The sequence below is a fragment of the Heterocephalus glaber genome, unplaced genomic scaffold (assembly GCF_053883595.1).
Source record: "Heterocephalus glaber isolate CG9 unplaced genomic scaffold, H.glaber_assembly_v1.0 deba00001444, whole genome shotgun sequence".
Taxonomy (NCBI): Eukaryota; Metazoa; Chordata; class Mammalia; order Rodentia; family Bathyergidae; genus Heterocephalus; species Heterocephalus glaber.
The window spans coordinates 18996666-19015812 of NW_028258297.1; the positions used below are offsets into that span (position 1 = coordinate 18996666).

General features: G+C 40.5%; 1 protein-coding gene across 22 annotated transcripts in view; it reads right to left on the bottom strand.

Moving 5' to 3' along the window:
• Plekha5 (pleckstrin homology domain containing A5) overlaps positions 1 to 19147 on the bottom strand; it is a 231805-nt gene that overhangs the window by 136014 nt on the left and 76644 nt on the right. Inside the window, exon 1 of one of the 22 annotated variants that reach the window (XM_013072489.3) lies at positions 1212 to 2018. The exons of 20 other annotated variants lie outside the window; for them this stretch is intronic. The gene's annotated coding sequence lies outside the window, so the exon portion shown is untranslated. Of the gene's footprint in view, positions 1 to 1211; positions 2019 to 19147 lie in introns of those variants that run through there. One more of the 22 variants, XM_087213502.1, reaches the window with a different exon arrangement.

The window sequence follows — 19147 nt, forward strand, 5'->3', positions numbered from 1 at the left end:
CTCACAGGTGCCAATCCCGGGAAATGGCATAGTGGGGGCAGTTCACAAAATGAAGATATTTTAGGAAAGCATCACATAATTGCTTGGCATTTGAAGGCACTAAGTATTTAGTATTTTCTTCCCATTCCTCCCACCCCCCACATCATTTTTCTAGAACTCTTTAAAGCACTTTCTATTCCTCAAATTCCTTACCTGACTTTATATGTACCAACAAATAAGATTTTCCCCAAAGAAATATAGATGATAATTTTATGCTTTCTCTCTGAATCTTCAAAAAAAATATGCTTATCTCTAGCAAAGTGATGCAACTTTAATTTCCATGAGAATACTCAGAAGATTTGGTTACCAAGCTTATCTATTATAAATATATAATCAAAGTCATGTTCATTATGTAGCAAAAACATAATTTCAAATATTACATGAAATTATACATAACAGGGAAAATGCACAAAATATACCTCCTTTAACTTTATGATAAAATACAAACATTTTGGATAAAGAAACACAAATTATTAAATAAGATTATTTTCTTAGCAATCACAGTAGTATGAGTTCAGGAAAGAGCCCAAAATAGTAAAGCTATTTGTTCCAAGCACTTTTATAGTTAATTCAATAATAAAAACCAGAATTCTAAATATGAATATAGAATAATGGTGACATCTTGTGTTTTACAAAGTGCTGTCGACCTCATTTTAACTATTTTAATGACCAACTGCATTATAAAGTCAACATTTCTCAACTGGCTATTTAATAATATGCACATATTATTGCAACACATCTCATTTTCTTTAAATTATTGATCTTATGCTAAGTAGGTCTTACCTACTACTTTAGTAGGTATAGTATCAAAAGACAAAAACTATAATTTCATTAAGTTACAAGAACAAAAATGCCAAGTTGTCCAAGCCAATAAATCCCAAAGTCTCTGAGAACACAATTCTGCCAGCATTACTGAGCACAAGCAAGAAAATGAGATTTGTAGGAAACACGGAGAAGTATCATCGCATCAATCTATGAACTTGTCCCCTCGGAAATGTACCAAAAATATTAACAAAGAGTAAGATTCAGGCTGCAGAAACAGTTTCCTCCCAATGCAGCTGAGTTACTTGTTACAAAAGCTTCGGCTTAGTACAAAGGATGCAGCAGATGTAAGGGAAGACACAGTCTTGCTAGGAATAAACAAAATAGAATAAAACAGGTAATTAACTTACCAAATAGCCTTTTGGTAAAAACCCTGTATTCTTCCCTTTATCTCGGGCTTCTGGTTTCTAAAGACAAATTACATGCTTTTTTGCAGAATGACGACGAAAGGGCACACCGTGTAATCTCTTTCCACCAAAGAAAAATGAAACACCCTGCAATCTCCAAAAGTAAGTACTTCATATGAGCATGCTCAGTATCTCCTTTAAATGACTTGGTATTTCATCTCAGCATGTGATGACCTACTTCCAAACAAACACAGAGAGCTGCGAATTCAATCGAAGATCATTAACAGTAATAAACTAAATGGAACTACCAAGTGATAATTGATTTGTTTTAACTTCATGATTTTTGTGGTTCATTTATCTTGATGTGACTGGAAATGATTATTTCTACACTTTTATTAGAACCACTGGTTTCAATATTTAATTAACTATGTCAACATAAGTATTTCAAAATTCTGGAATAAACTGAAGTTTCAAGGTATTCAGGATATAAGCTCAAAACATAAATAAGACCACTGAAAAATTAAACAAATCATATTTCAGCTTTGCATTTCTTATTCTGTCCTCTACAGTCTGCAAACTGTGTAGAGGTATTTTAATTTCTCCTCTGGAAATACTAATAAACTAAAATACTGTGTCTTCATTTAAAAAATTTGCTACCTGTAAATTATAATGATGGGATTTTTCTCATCTGTAGATTATACATAACTGCACAGGTATGATTATGTAACAGCAGACCTTACACATATATTGATAAACCTATAAAACAAGATTTTGAAAGGAAAAAGCTCTGCTTTTTAAGAAACAAGTTTTGTTAAAATGTCACAAAAATCAACCAAAAAGTTTACATATTTATATCTGTGTCATTAAATAATTTGCCTGGATTGTTCAGTATACCAAAGCCATATAGTTATGAATGATGCAAGTATGGTGAAGACACTTATCCTCTGGTCTGTTTTAGTTGCCCATAAATACAGATCTAGTCCAGCCCCACCAAAACCAAGCAGACAATCCTTTCATATCCACCTCCCACTTTTACCTTGAGCGGACAGGCAGAAATAGGAAGTTTGTACACTTGACACAAACCAAGCCAAGTTCAGCAAGCATGATGGAGGGGGCTAATTGTACCTGTAAATGGCCACACAGGGTAAGTACTGCTTTTCCTTACAACCTTTCTTGGTTACTTGGTCACAAAAATTGAAATGTTAAAGGAAAAAGAATTCTTTTTTAATCACTGAAAAAATGCATAGAACCACATCTAAATCTAACATTTTCCCAGGTAGGGTAGGGTATCAAGTTCAAAGAAAGCAACCAATACACCATTTCCTTTAGCATGCTCATTGGCAACAAGCTTTAGGGAGGCAAAGCTACAAAGTTTGTGAGTGTACTGTGCTACATAAACATTCCATTTCTGAAGAAAAGTCCAGGAAAAGAAAAAGAATAAAAGCAAATACCAAGAGTTATACAACATACTAAGAAATGTCAGCCAGGTGTGGTGGCACCCCTCATAATCCCAGCACTTTGGATGCCGAGGTAGGAGGATCCCTGCAAGTTCGAGAGCAGCCTGGGCTCCATATTGAGTTCAAGGCCAGCCTGAACTACATAGCGAGATCCTGTCTCAAAAAACAAAAACAAAACAATAATAAAAGAGCTAAACTATGAAGACCAAAGAAGAGTGTGTGTGTGTGTGTGTGTGTGTTATGGTGAAAGACAGGTGTATTGGTGTATGGAGAGTCGAGAGGGAGGAGAAGACGGCTTCCAATGAGGGAACTGGGGAGGTTTTGTGAGGGGCCAACTTCTGTAATGCCCAGAAGAACACTAGGATCAGATCCGAAGAAAGAAGGAAGAGGAGCCAGCCAGGTGGAAGGCTGAGAACTGTGACAGAATGGATCTTAGGACTGGTGTGAGGACTGAAGAACCTGTGACATGGGCAGGGCGAATGCTGTCAGCACTGGGAAGAGAAAAGAGACACGTTAATTATTTGGAAGGAATGTGGAAGCAGATGGCAAGGGTTAGGGCTGTGAGAGACAGCAGAGGGAGGGAGGGCACTACCAGAAAGTGGCAGATGTCAACACAGGCAAACGAGGCCAGGGAAGAGAAGTGGTAACCCCAGCTATCCTGGCACAGTACTCCTTCCGGATTCACTGTGCAAATTTCTCCCTGTATCTGATTACCCTTTGATATGCATTTCCTGTACATTCAACTTAAGTATTCTGATTTAAAATTGAGATTATCTTGCAATTACATGTGTCCTTTCATTTTAACTAGAGGTTCTTTTTAAAAACATTTTTTATTATCTCATCATTCATTAATTTACTGACTTACCCTTGTCTCCACCAGCAAAAGCTGATGTAATGTTTCCCAAATGATACCCAGTAAGAATGAATGTTTAAAAACTCAACCAAAGATACAACCTGTTTCTATGACAAGTGAGTAATACATCCCTACTGTATTCCATTACATGTACACATGTCTGGAGGGATGGGTGGATGGATGGACAGATGGATGGATGGATGTCTTCATAACTTAAAGACATTTGGCTTTCATTCAATACCTAACCAAAGAGAGAGAATGGGAAGAACAAAAACAGAAATGAGTTGCAGTCTTATACTGCAACTTACTGTTTTATTTTAGTAGACTATGTTTTTAAGAGCAGTTCTAGGTTGACAGTAAAAATGAACAGAAGATACGGGGGTTGCCCATATCCCACCTCTTCTCCCACATGCATGGCTACTATTATTGAGTCAACAATGGCACATTATCATCAGAGTCTAGGGTTTATGGTAAGGTCCACTCTTGGTGTTGTACATCCTATGAGTTGAGTCCTATATTGCAATCTATTGTTCTGGTTACCACAGGGTTACAGCAGAATTATCTGTTTAGACAGAAAACATGAGGACCCCCCCCCCCCCCCCCATACACACCCTGCCCCAATTCAGAAAAACCAATCATTGACCTTTTGGTGTGAGATCAAATATTTTGGAGAAGCTCCCTAAATTGTGAGGTTCCTCTGCTTAAGAGCCAGTGTTCTGGCTGCTCAATAGTTTATAGGGTGAGATGGACAGGTAAACAGTAATTGAAATAAGGTTAGAAAGTTTGACATTTCGCCATTTTCTCTACTAGTACTGGTAATTGAAAAGTAACGCTGATCATAGCCAGGCATATAGACCCTGGGACTTGTATTACTTCTTCCAAGTCCAAGAAAAATGAAAAGGAAATCTATTTAGGAGGAGAAAAAGACATAAAGATTTAAACTGGGCCCTTTCAAATAGTCTGAGATCCCACCTAACTTAGAGAATAAAATACACAATCAATGGGCCTGGGATTTAGCTCAGCAGCACCGGGCCTGCCTTGCAAGCACAAGGTCGAGTTCAATCCCTGGTATCAAAACAAAACAAAACAAAACAAAAAAACAAACAAAAAACACAATCAGTTACACACAGTTTCCCAAACAAGCTCAAGTCTTCGACTGTACTTTTCACCAATGGCTTCTGTGGTCAGCAGGATTAATGCTGTATTTTTGTTTGTTTTTTAACAGAACTCAGTGTTTAAGCAAAAAGTAGCTTACAGCACAATTATATTAAAGTCTACAGTGCGGCTGAGTATTGAACAATTAACTGGAAGTCTCCAAGATTGTATGGTCAGGGATTCACGAAACAAGCCTACATACAAGAGGTTCAGGCAACTGAGGTGGGGGTCTTGAGATCAAGAAATAAAGCACAGATTGGAAATACCTGCTATCACTGTCACCATTTCCTTCTTTGGGACAAACAAATAACACTTCTCAGTTGAACACAGTACCAATCAGTCATCAAGTACTGACATGGTGAATCGTTCATGAAAGATTCCTACTTATATTTTATCGATTTCTTGCCCAGAGACCTTCCAGATGATATTATAGAAAAGAAAAGAAAGCTGGCAGAAACTTGATTTTTAAATATTCAATCTTAGTAACTTATAAAAATAGGACTTTTTTCAACTATATACTAAGAAAGTGAGCCCCTGGGGTTATAAAATAAAAAAACAAACAGTAACAAGAAGATCAGAGGCATATATTTGCAAGAGTCTTTGGCAGAGGTATAAATTCTGCACAGTAATTTGTTAGTATCTGACAAAAGAGAACTGTAAATTTTAAAATACAGTTTCATAAGGTAAACTTAAATACCCCAGTGACTTTTAATGCAGCAATAAACCCTTAACATCTACTTAGCATGTGGCAAGATAATGAATAGACCTAATTATACATTATTTTGGCATCCAAACTGTCTCTTGCTACAGACAATGCTTAGAATAGAATAAAATCTCTCATGCTTTACTAGAAAAACAAAAGCATACACAAAACAGTTTTGCTGTTTTATAAAGTATTATAAGAAAAATATTATTGAAATAGTGTATTATGTAAATAAAAAGAAAAACTGGGGGTGGGACAGGACTATTACTGCTTTCTGCTCAGAGACAGAATAATAAATATTTCTTAGTACTCTCTCCCAAAAATGAGAACAGAAATTTTTTTCATTCTGCCTATCAATTTTGGTCATCAGATAGTTAAAATATTATTACTGAGTATTACAGAAATTTGTAACTTTTAAAAACAATTTGTGGGGCCGGGGATTTAGCTCAATGGTTCTGCCGCCTGTCTTGCAAGCGCAAAGTTCCGAGTTCGATCCCTGGTACCAAAAAATAAAAAAATAAAAAAAACAATTTGTTCTCTTTGTTCACTCATCCTATGAATATTCATCAAGCTCCCTCAGGGAGCTTCCATTCTCATGGAGGGGAAATGCAAAGAACAAGAAGACAGTAGGAAAGGGTAATGCAAAGAACCAAGGCAGCTTAAGTGAGCAGGTGAATGTACAGTCGGAAAACCTTCAGTCAGGTACTGACGTCAATGGCATGGAAGGGGAAAAGAAATCCAGGTAGAGTGGAACAGTTTACATTTCAGCCCTAAGCTTGGCATTTTGAAGAAAAAGGCCTGAGTGACCGTGAGGTGAGAGGAAAATGGTTAGGAGATGAGGTGTGAGAGGTATTAATGCAACCATTGTTGGATTTTTAAGCCAGAGAGGGATTTTGGATTTTATTCTTAAGTGCTATGGGAAAGCCACTGAAAGACTGTGATAGGACTTGACTCACAATTCTGAGATGAATCTGGCTATAGTGTGGAGAATGGATTATGAGAGGTCCAGAGCAGCAACGGGAAGAGCTGAGAAGCATCACAGGTGCTGGGGAAAGCCAGGGGCAGCACAAGCGGCAGGTGTGCAGAGATGGAGAAGCAGGCGGATCTGGGGAAGCTCTGCAGGCAGGAAGCGTCAAGAGCCCACTGACAGGCTGGGGGTGAGGGGTGGTCAGTCCAGAAAAGAGAAAGAAGATGGCAGCAAGGCCTGCAGAGCTGTTTTTCTGATACCCATTAGACACTAATGCGGAGAGGTTGGGAAATGGGAAGTTCGGGAAAGAGGGAGATGTGCAGAGGACTGGCGCAAGGGGCCCATAGAGCCTGACGGGAGTGGGGGGACCTAAAGGAGAGCCCTGGGTGGGTGCTTTGTCTTCATCATTCAACAACGCTGACTGTGTTCCAGGTTCTGTGCTTGGCATATCTGTGGAAAAATGAGATCCTTGCCCTCATGGGGCTTACAATACCAGAGAAGAAAATTACAAAGGCATGAAATAAGTAAACGGCGTGTATAAGGCGGTACTACGGGGAATGTGGCGGGGTGACCAAGTGAAATGGGGCCAGAGTAAGCATCATTCAAAGTTGGACATGGGCAAAAAGGGAGCAGAGTCAGGCAAAGGGAAAGGTCAACGCTAAGGCCCTCAGGCAGGAATAACAAATCAGATCTTCCAAAGTAAGTATCGCCAGCACCAGTAAGAATGGCAGGGGACCAACAAGATGGAGTGGAGCAGGAACGGCCAGAAAGCAGCACCAAACCAGAGTGCAAGAATTAGTGATGCTGGATGCCGCCAGGCCGACTAAGATCGAGACAGAGAGGTTCTCGATGTGACGTGGAGTCAGTGGAGAGACAGAGCCCATCACAGACAGCGGGGAAGGAGGCGCAGCTGGCACGAGCTGTGCTCACTCCTACAGCTCACAAACAAGCTGGGCCTCAGGAATGAGCCACATTCTTGATCTGGCGTAGCACACAAACAAGGGTTTGAAAGTTTTAACACGTCAACACCGCCTACCAATTCTGGAATCCAAAAAGCTCGTTTTGTTTATTTCCCCACTCCATTACAAACCATCACTACTTTAAGTTATTTCCAGATAACTGAAAACAGAGACAAAGAGCTAAAAACTCATGGCCAGAGCAGCATCTGTAGCAGTGACACTGTACCAGCCCCAGCCCCACACCGCTCCGAGTGTCAGGGGCACGTGATTAATCTTCCCTTTACACAGGACGTGGTCAGAAGTCTTACTCTGCACGCCACACACACGAAAAGGCGAGACGGACACAAATTTTCCAGATCTTCAGTACCAAGAAATTGGGGGAAAGGATTAGAAAGAACTCATGCTTTTTCTGCTTTGCCACAGTGCTTCTCTGCTAGGAGGGAGACTTGTAGGGATAGGTTTGCCTCTTGCTTTGTAAAACCCATCCACACCAGCCAGACCCAGTATTTTGATTCATCATATTCTAATATGACCATTATCACTATGGTTTAACAAACGACAACTTGCTCACATTTTTGCCTCCCTACCACCTCTCCACTCATTTCATAATATCAGTGCCTTCAACACTGAGGTGGGCTCTGTTCATTTGGAAGTCTTGCTGCACTTCAGAAAAGTTAGTTGACTTTAAAGTATCTACAATAAGCATTGCTGTTGTAAAAAAGCATAATTAACCAATATACCAACAATAATAGTAGAGTGTGTTCTTTAACTATAAAAATGATGCCAGAAATTAAATTAGTTATTGTAACACTGTTTTGGAAAAATTACTTGCTTAGTTTGTGGGTCAAATTTTTTCACTACATGAATTTAAAAATATATAAGATTTTATAGTTGACCTATGAAGAATCAACCACTAACAGCATCTTTATGTGATTTAAAACATTTGATTGAAATAGCTTCTTCTTTTTTTTTTAATTCTTAAAAAAATTTACAAATCACCGTTGACAGCCAGGGGTGATGGCACACATCCATGATCCCAGCACTGAGGGAGGCTGAGGCAGGAAGAGAGCAAGTTCAAACCCAACCTGGGCAACTTAGCAATTCATCGAGACTCCATCCCCCCCCCCCCCCAAAAAAAGAAAGAAAAGGGTTGGGGATGGAGCTCAGGGCAAAGGTCCTAGGTTCAGTCCCCAGCACCACAATAAATAAATAATCATTATGACATATAAAACATAAAGTTGATAACTGAGAAAAGGAGAAAAATTTTTCATGGACTTTAGGAAAAGGTCACAAGATCTCCTGTTGTTGATACAAAATGCTTTTCAAGAAATCAGACTCAAAATATCATGAAAGGTCACAGAATGCAGCTATTCCATTTTAAAATTAAAACTAGATACACAGAAACACTTCAGTCATCTCAAATTAGTATGGGTAAGGCAAACACTTGTTCCTCAGGCAAAGTAATATAAACACCAACAAAAAGAAAACACGATGCCGGAAATTAAAAGAACAATCCACAGAGAAGAATGGCTCCAAATTAAAGTTTATTTCTACCAGGCAGCGCGTCATGGAGCTGTTAAAAGTAAAGTAGAACTGTATGTGCTGGCCTGGAAGATAGCCACGACACCCACACATGATCCTAAATGTCAACAGTGTGGATAAAGGCTACTCTTACTTTTTTTACATTACACTCTGTTGTGCCACATGAATTGTGGTACTCATGTATTAGTGATATCATTACCAATTAAAGAGAAAGAAAGGAAATGGGAAAAGAGAAGGGATGGGAGAAAGGGAGAAGAAAAAGGATAGGGAAGTGATAGGAGCCAGGAATAGATGGCATGTGTACAGGCTTGCAGTGTGGTCTGAAGATGTGGACTGTGGCATTTCAAAGTCCTAGTCCTGTGACAAACTTCAAGTTAAACTCCTAAAGTTCAGTTTACTCAAGTGCTGAGTGGGAAGAACATTATTTTTTACTTTATAAAGTTATTGTGAGCATTAAATAAACATTTTTTTTGGAGACAGGGTCTCCCCCCAGGTAGTCTCGGCTGCCCTTTGAACTCACTCGCTGTGTAGCCCAGGCTGGCCTTGAATCCGAGGCAATGCTCCTGCCTCAGCCTCTAGGGTGCTAGGATTACAGGCATGCACTACCACGCCCGGCTTTAATAAACAGATTTTTGAAGTCTGCTCAGCATAGCGTATGGTATACTATTTTTTATGTTGTGAAATTAACAGGCTAAAATAAAATTGCTTCTCATCTAAATCATTTCTTTTCATATCTTAATCTCTCTTTCTTTTTCTGTCTCTCTTGTTGATACTGGGAATTGAACCCCGGGCCTTCACACTGAACTCCAATTCCCACCTTTATTTTTATTTTTTTAAATTTTTTTTATTTTTAATTTTTGGTACCAGGGATCGAACTTGGGTCCTTGAGCTTGCTAGCAGCGGAACCACTGAGCTAAATCCCTGGCCCTCCCCCTTTATTTTTAGATAGTGTCTCACCAAGTCACTAAATTGCCCAGGCTGGGGTTGAACTTGCAATCCTCCTGCTTCAAACTCCCTGAGTGCTGAGACTACAGGCCTGTGCCACCACACCCAGTATATGCCTTCATTTAAAAACACATTCCATTTGGTATAAATCCTTTTCATTCACTTAAAAAAAGCAGGCTTTATTAGAGATCACAAAGCCAAGCTAGTAGAATATATTTTGGTGGTGCCAGTACAGATATATTTCATGTAAAGAGCTCCTTCTCCAGTTGTACAGATGCTTAATTTCTTGTCCTTGTTCACATAATCCTGCACCTTAAACTCTGTGTCTTTTACTCAGAAATTTCAATATTCAATTTGCAGTATTTCATAAGACTAGTAAATACCTACCTTCTTCAAATCATTCTGCAGTAGATGGGTAGAGAAGACATCGCTGAAGGGCACAGTCTCAAGACTATACTTTTATATAGCAAATCAAATAAAATTAAAACTCTAACCATGAGCCAGAATATATGTTCAAGTAAATATGCCTAACTTCCAATGTGGAAAAAAATTAATAAAATTTTAAATTGTTTCCTCACAATTACCTGATTTAGTCAACATTACATGCATATTTGCTTTTTAAATGCTGGAATTATGAATTCCCTATTGAAAGCTCATGAATTATCTTAACAAACAAAGCCTGGCCTAATATAGCATCATTCTTATGAATTACAGCCCTCTTGTAATTATTAAGACTTTTCTTCTAAAAAAATTTTAAGGGCCAGCACAAATGGCATTAACATGTACATTTTTATACATTTAAAGTTCACTTTCGTGCTACTATCCTTGGATTTATGCATCTCACCCACCTTCCTTAACCTATTCTAATAATGTAAAAGTCTAAAACAAGGGCCAACAAACTTATTCTATAAAACAGGACATAGCTGAGGCCCTGTGAACCCAACAGCCTCTGACACCACCATCAGCTCTCCTGATATAATGAGAGCGGTCCTAGACACGACATACATGAAGCAGCGAGTGCGACTGGGCTCCCAAAACCTCAGTTACAGCAGCAGGCGGGACCCGGTCCGAAAGCCACAGCTACAAACTGATCCCAGGCACAGGGAAGTGCAGTGCTACCTACCTCTTCCTCAAAGGCTGAGAACCACGTGTCCCTGACCAATGAGTAGGTCATTTCACTTCTCACTGACTAGCACTGCTATTTTACCAAGAGGAATAAATTATCAATATTTAGCTAATTTTTCATAATTTTGCATTTCACTAATGATACAGAACTGAATCATTCGGCTTTTCCTCATGAATCCATTTCTAAAATTTATCATTTTTACACCTTTGACTTGTCCCCAAAGTTCTGTGAAGAGTAGAAATGTTAGTACTTCTTGGCAAATTTAGTGTTCTTGTAAGACTAAAAAATAAAGCAAGTTTTTAACATGTGGAGAGGCCCACATGAAGAGAAAGCAATTACTGTACCCCAACTTATCAGTCCACGGCTCCCCAGCCCCAGCCCACCTCAGACTAGAATCTGGTCAGCTTATTTAGAACAACAGAATAGTGGGGGGCTGTTGCAGCAGCAGCTGATAAAGTTACTTTTTGTCTTGCAATATAGTCTGAGTTTAGGGGAGGAGAGTGGCGTCAAGAACGACCAGGGAGGCTGCACAGGGGTGACAGACACAACCTGTCGGAAACAGTGACTCAAAGCAGCCATGTGCCAAGCTGTCAAGATCTCTGATTTCTACATACAGCACTGGGCCACGGCACAGTTATATTAAAAAAGCAGCCCTTCCTTTACTTCCGCTCTTGTCTGTGCAAACTAGGTCACACAGGGCACTATTTTTTAAATCTAGTGTGATGCCTTGTTGGACAACAAAATTTGGTTAATAGGATGCATGCTGCCAGGACTTCAGACAAAGAAACAGAAGAGAAAGCACAGGGAGTAAAGGCATGTGTTGATGCATTTTAGTCTTATCACCCCCACCTCTAAATGAACACCTGTCTTTTAATGTGGACAGTGGGTCTTGGACAACGAAGTTAAAGCTGATGACAAAATACCAGATGTTTATATCCTAGGAAATAATGAGTCACCTCACACTCCCAGTTCTGATCTATCTCGGGTTCCTTTTCTAACTTCTCTTTTGCCTGCCCTTTAATTAGCTAGGTTTCACTGCTGTTTTCACTTTGATTTTTTGGTTTTTTGAGATAGGATCTTGCTTTGCAGCCCAGGCCTCCCAAATGCTGGGATTACAGGTGTGTGTCACCATGCGTGGCCTTCGTGTTCACATTTTTTAAAACTCTGTGGAAATTGGCTCTGGCCAGTTATATTTTTCTTAACCTCAGATCTCCCCGTTGTGGGAAGGTGGAGAATGGGAAGTCTCTTTCTGGGAACACTCCATTAAAGTACACCTGGTGGCTGCCCCACAAGAGGAAGCCAAGCAGTAAGAGGAAGAGCATACGGGGAGCTGCTGTGACTCTTTGAGATCATGGATGCTGCTGGGTAAATCATTAGGTACGCTGGGCTGCTGAGGCTGGTTTTGAACCCTATGGCGTCTGAGCAACAGCTGCAAGGACTTCCCGGTTGCTCTTGCCCGTGTGTAGTATGCAGGACTCACTGCTACACAATGAGGGCTACAGGGTGCAGTGTGGTATCTGGCACCGCCAGGCTTTCCCTTCTGCAGAGCTTGGTGGAGTGCTTTGCATTAAGCTGACGAGTGAGTGACTAACAAAAAGTCAATGGGGATCAAAAGATCAAACAGATCCATCCGAGTGATAAAGCATTTACTTGTTTGCAATGCTTCAAAAGAAAAGCTTTCTTATTCTTGAATAAGTTTTTTCTAGCTTTAAGCCAGTAGTTCTACCAGTAACGATATAACTGCTAATAAACACAGCTGAACATTTCATGAAACTTTCTAGTAAGGTAAGGGAGGATTTCAAGATTATTCCTAAATAAGGAGGGAAAAAAGATCAGGGTAGTAACTGCATGGGTGGGCTCTATGTTACTCTTCTCACTGCTGAGACAAAATACCCAACACCCAAAGTTAAAGGAGTAAAGGTTTATTTATTTAGCTCACAGTTTGTAGAGTTTCAGTCCATAATCCATAATCGGCTGGCTCCAAAGCAGGGTGGCCTGGCAGAGGGGCATCGCAGAGTTCATGGTGGGCAGAAGGTAGCAGAGCAACAAGGGATACCACAGCTCTTTCTATCCCTTTTATCTTACTCAGGCTACTTGGGGTGGGCAGCACTCACACCCTTAATCCTAGTGCCCTTGAGCCTAGCACTGCTCCATGAATCAATCCTAGCATCACACACTGTAGATCCAGCCACCTCTGAAAAAGGTCCCAGCTATGACTGCATGAGACTTTGGGGCACATCTAGACACAGCCATAACAGGGTTCCCTCCATCAAAGAGGACAGCGATGTTTAAGAAATGCTACGGGGAGTGAAGCATGGTGTTTCACACCTGTAATACCAGCACTCAGGAGGCTGAGGCAGGACTGGACTGAGTTCGAGGCCAGCCCAGGCTGCATAGTGAGTTCAAAGCCAGCCTGGACTACACAATATGATCCTGTCTCAAATTAAAAAAAAAAAAAAAAAAGCTATGGAAAAAATGATACTAAGAGTAAGACTCAGCTGAATAATGTTTTAAAATATATGATATGAGGAAACAACATGTTGTAACCAGATTTCAACAATTAATAAGAGAATGAATTAACATCTTTGGATAAGCACAAAAAAGCAACTAATCAAATTCCTCTAGAATGAGATAAAAAAAAGGAGGGCATTAAATCACCGAAAGCGCTAAAGCAAGAAAAACTGGCTGTTCTCACAAGATACTTTATAAAAACAACTTTCCCGATTTTATTAATCTTTCAAAAGGCAGTTATTCACGTCAATAAAATTTTAACACACTTAAGTCATTTGACTGTATCACTGGTCTGCACAAGACTTGAGAACAGTTTATTAACCTAAATCGCACGACCATATTGACATTTGCAAACTTACTTTCCTACCTTCCTCCTGAGGTCCAGCTTGGCCTACCCCTCCGCCTAGCTGCAGTCTCCACTAGCTTCCCACCACCGCCTCACGTGGAACCTACCCAGACGTCTTCTCCAATCCACAACTCCTTCCCAAGTCTCCCCCTGCTCCCCCAAGAACACTGTCTTTGATTTCAAAACCCTCAACCTCCACCCAGCTGCTCCAGTTACAAAACTGGAAATTATGCTTCCCTCTGTGCACTCCCCTCACTGGCGCCACTCCCCTCCGGTCAGTGCTCAGCTTCTTGCCTCTTCCCCCTTCCCACTTTTCCTCCCAGGGCTGCGCAGGAGCACAGTTCCCTCAGATCCCCAGTCTCTTCCGCCTAGAAGGCTCCGCAGGGCCTCAGCTCACACAGACCGGCTTCGCTGTGGAGTTTCAGTCTAGGGCCCATCTCTCCGCCACACTCACAGCTGCAGGAATTCAGGAACAGTGTCTGCTCATCACTGTGACCCCAGAAGCTGCCAAAGGCCTTGGCCCAATTCACATTTACTTAGTTAAAGGGCTTTTTCTTTTAAATTTATTCCATTTAACATTAAGCATACACAATACCTTTACACCTAAATTATAAATGTAAATAAACAATCATTACTGGAAGGATTAATAAAAATTCAGAGCTAGGAATTTCATATGCCTAACATGATTTATTTCTTTTCTTTCTTTCTTTTTTTTTTTTTGCTACCGGGAATCGAACTCGGGACCTTGTGCTTTCAAGGCAGGCGGCCGAACCACTGAGTTAAATCCCTGGGCCCTAACGTTTATTTATTAAATGCCACTACAACCATTATACAAAAGACAGACTGATGAAATTTTAATACTTTAAAATGTCCCTATCTTTGTGGGAAGACTGAGGCCTAATTTCCCCCCTCGGTGAGCGCTGAGAAGACAGAGGGCAAGCAAGCTGCTGACACGCTGCAGGGAGAGGTAAAAACTCCCGAGGTTGAGTTGTTTACCCGGAGAAGTGCTGTGGAGGGCAGGAGACGGATGGATCCTGTGGAACCAATTGCTCATGCCCCTGTCTGAGGGAATACGGCCGAGGTGCACCAGTCATGTGGGGCTCTATGTCGGAGGGAGACATGAGCCCCTTGGCCTGTTTCTGTGTCTCTTTTTCATCCTAGTCACCCCTTGGTCAGGTCTGAGCTCAGCTCATAGGCTGGTTCCTACACATTCTTGTACATTCACAATATTGAAATTATCACTCACTGACATATTTTCTTTTCTTATTTTGAGGCAGAGTCTCACTTTGTAGTGCACGCTGGCCTCGATCTCACTGTGTGGCCCAGGCTGGCCTCGAACTCGTGATGATCCTCCCGCCTCAGCCTCCCAGTACTGGGATGACAGGTGTGTGCCACCACCATGCCCAGATCACTGACAAACATTTTCAAAGTGAACAGCTGAAAATGCGTTTATGAAAATCCATTTTAAGACAGAGTGGAAGATAGAGGAGGAAAATTATTTTACAAGAAAGTAGTAGCAGAGAGGATTAGCCACTTCAGATTTCCTTTCTAATTTTACTTCAAAGTCCTTAATATTAAAATAAAATTCTGATCAAGACACTTCTAATGTCAGCTCTATTAGTACCTGTTCCTTAAGTGTCCATACCAACCAAACGATTTCATTTTTTGTTTGGGTTTTTCATTTCTGTGTAGGTCTGTACCACCAAACAACTTCATTTTTTTCTATTTTTAAAATTTTTCTTTTTTTATTAGTACATAACGATTACATTCATTGTGACGAGTTGGTACAAGTACATAACACAACTCTTTTCCGTTATCCTCTCCTCTCCCTCCATCTCCATCTCTCGGTCATTGTGACCTTGATTAGACTAGCAGTGTTCTGACAGGCGGCATACCCAAAAATGCTGCTCACTGCTTAAAGAAACACAAATATGTAAGCAATCTGAAAAAGTATCTTAGGAAAAAAAGTGGCAGTTTCTGTGAATCTTGGTCAGCCATCATTTTCTAAGTGTTCTCTGCAGAAACAGTTCTCACTCTTCAGAATCAATAGGTCACATTTAAAAAAATTTAAAATGGTCTCATGTCACTTTCATAAAAACATGCTTGCACATGTCCCCTTCATGGGTTCTACATCTCAGAAAGGTAGAAGAACTTCACGTCTATGACCACTCTTCTCTACTTGGCTAAGTGCTCCATCTAAGTGTCAGGTCTGGAGTGCTGAGGACTAGCTACGTTCTCCCAGAGGAAAGAAAAGTAAGCAATGAGCCGGTCTAACTTTGCCACTTTAAAATCCCTCCATGTAAAGATTTCTAGTTTGTTCTTCGTCTGGGCCCAGATGCCCTGACAGCTCACAGGCAGGCTACAGCACATGGCAGCCAGCGTACCAGGAGGCCCCTCACACCGTCCCCTTCCACACTAGGAGATCCGATTTCTGTGCCCAAGAGGATATTTCAGAAACAACAGCGGACCTGAGGCCAGGCCACTGAAGACCACATGGCTTCTCTCTGCACTCCCTGGGTCACTCACTCTGGCAGACGCCAAGCACTTGATCGGAGAAATTGCCAACAACCAGGATCCACCTGGAGCCCAGGTGCATGGAGTCCAGATGACTGCAGCCCTGACTAACAACCTGACCAGCTCCTAGGAGACCCTGAGATGGAACCACCCAATTAAGTCACCTCCAGAATTCCTGGCTCACAGGAAGGCTGAGATACTACATTTTTATTGTTGTTGTAAGAGGCTTAATAACTAAGATACAATACTTCGTTTTTCACTGTGTGTAAAATCAATTTGAAGCTCAGTGTTTCCAGAAATTTTGCATGAAGAAAGAAAACACTTTGCTACCTAAATTTGGAGTCCAAATGTCAGATCTAGATGTATCAAAATCATGCTGTGGGGACCCCATTAGGAAGATCTCACATGCTATTTATTGCTACTAAAGGCCAGGAGGCTACACACTAGGCAGGTGCACCCTTAAAATACTGATAAAGACTGGAATACAGAAGATGACAATTGCATGTCTGATAGTACACCAATAAATGCAGCAGGAATAAAAGAAAGTATGATGCCAAGGGTGGTTAGATTCATAATTACTGATTTGCAGTGTCGCTTTCAACCAGCAGGGGGCAGGAATGGGATAAGGTTTCTCCTTGACCTAGTGGTTTTTTTTTTTTTTTGTTTTTGTTTTTTTGGTACCAGGGATCGAACTTGGGTCTTTGCGCTTGCAAGGCAGGCGTGGGAACCAGTGAGCTAAATCCCCGACCCCTCCTTGACTTAGTTTTAATGCCTAAGGCATGCAGGAGGAATAAAATAAAAATTCTGCACAAATTGGGGGCGTGGGGTGCTTGCTGATAAATGGAAAGAGACCAACTTTAACTACAGATCCCAAAAAGGGTTCTTTTGGATGAAAGCTGAGTTAGAATACAGTGCTTCAAGGGATAAACACCAATTCATAAATGAAATTCTAAAAAGGGAATAAAGCAAAGAACACATGCTGAGGACTCTAAGCCTGCCTCACAAACATATGACCACAGCATAGAGACGGTGAACTGGACTCAATTTTGATCTCAAATTTTTACCTTTTTTCCCCCTACCTACTAATTAGAAATTGGTATTATTATATTGTTAAATATTGGTTACTATAGAAAACATGACTTTGGTATACCAAATTCAGGCCCATTCATAAGTTATCTACATGTGACTATAATCCAACTTTCTTGTTCTACTTAACCAAAATAAGTACCACTGGGTACCTGGCAGGAGCTACATCGCTGTAAGAGCAGTGCCCAGAAAGAAATAATCAGCCTCTCTGTGGCCACACTAACTTAATTAACATCATTACTCAAAGATGTGAAGTGACCACAGATGTGACAATGCCCTCCCAAATCTTCATGCACTTTCCAACTGCTCAATTATTTTTATTTATTTTTTTGGTGGTACCTAGGATCGAACTCATGACCTTGAGCTTGCCAGGCAGATGCGGCAGGTGCCACTGAGCTACATCCCTGGCCCTTGGATTATTTTTAATGTTACCTTCCAGCAACTTGTGTAGTGAATTATGTTTTTAAATATTCATCTTTTTCTAGTCAATTGGAAGCTTACTCTTGATGACAAAATTAGTAAAATCATTTCTTTTTCAAGTTACTCGGCCAGGGCCATAGACAATTTTATATTTGTATTTCATGAGGCCATTGGCAAATTATATGTTCCCTCTATGTTTTGGCCTGATTCCTAGGGGTCTATGACTTGGAGTTTGCAAGTAATTTATAGAATACAAATAAGATGGATACAAATAAGTGGAATCCTGATATTTCAAAAAGGATGGCCTTGCAAAAGAGGCTGAAAGAGAGAAATGGATTACTTACTTATTAATCTAAAAAGCATTAATAATAATTCTACCTCCTCAATTATAATAAATAACAAGATGTTATATTGGAATAAATTGTTTCCAAGATGGTCATTAATCAGTATATGACAACAATACTGTACCTAGACTTGTGCAGCCTACTGTTAAATAGAACAGAGCAGAGACACTTACTTGGTTCAGTGGTTCCCTTCACATATGTAAATTCTTTCCTTATTTGCATACTTTATATAAGTACACAGGTATTCTGTAGCAGATTGGGATTTTTCTAGCCTCAAATCACAGACTATCCAATTCATATTGGTTTAAGCAAAAGGAAGGAATTTACTGGCATGAGTAAATCCTAGAGCAGATTCAGGAACGGATGGACTCACAGTCTCAAATAAAATATCAAGGTCTCTGCCTCTCCACCTGTTATGAGAGCCCCATGAAGACAGCTAGACTCACACCCATACAGCTTCAATTTCAACACAAAATCTCCAGAGCTTGTGAAAAGAGCCAGGACGAAGCTTTTCACACTCCACTGCCCATACGTAAGTACCTGCTACCCGAACCAAACCCAGTGCTTTCCTCTGCCTCCCCACTGCGTTTACCTCCACTGACTGCAACAATCACTTCTCCAAACAGCTTTTCCTCCTTCTGATTTCGGCTTTTGAGGCCTGATTTCGCTGGGTTCTACCTCTGAGTTTTGTAGGCATTCCTGTGTCCTCTTCTTTTTCTACTGTATTCTACCTTACCCATCGCTCTTACCCAACTCTTACTAATGCTCTTACTAACTCTCCAGTAGTGTCCCCGAACCAAAAGCCATCTTTAAAATTCTACTATATGCTGGGCTGGGGATGTAGCTAAGTGATGCAGAATTTGCCCAGCATGCGCAAGGCCCTGAGTTAACACTGTAAAAGTCCTTCACAGTTCTAAAGACAAATGTATAAATCTGAAAACCTAGCAGACATACCCAAAATATTCAAAATAAACATCATTTCTTCTTTAACAACACCAATCTTCCTGCTTC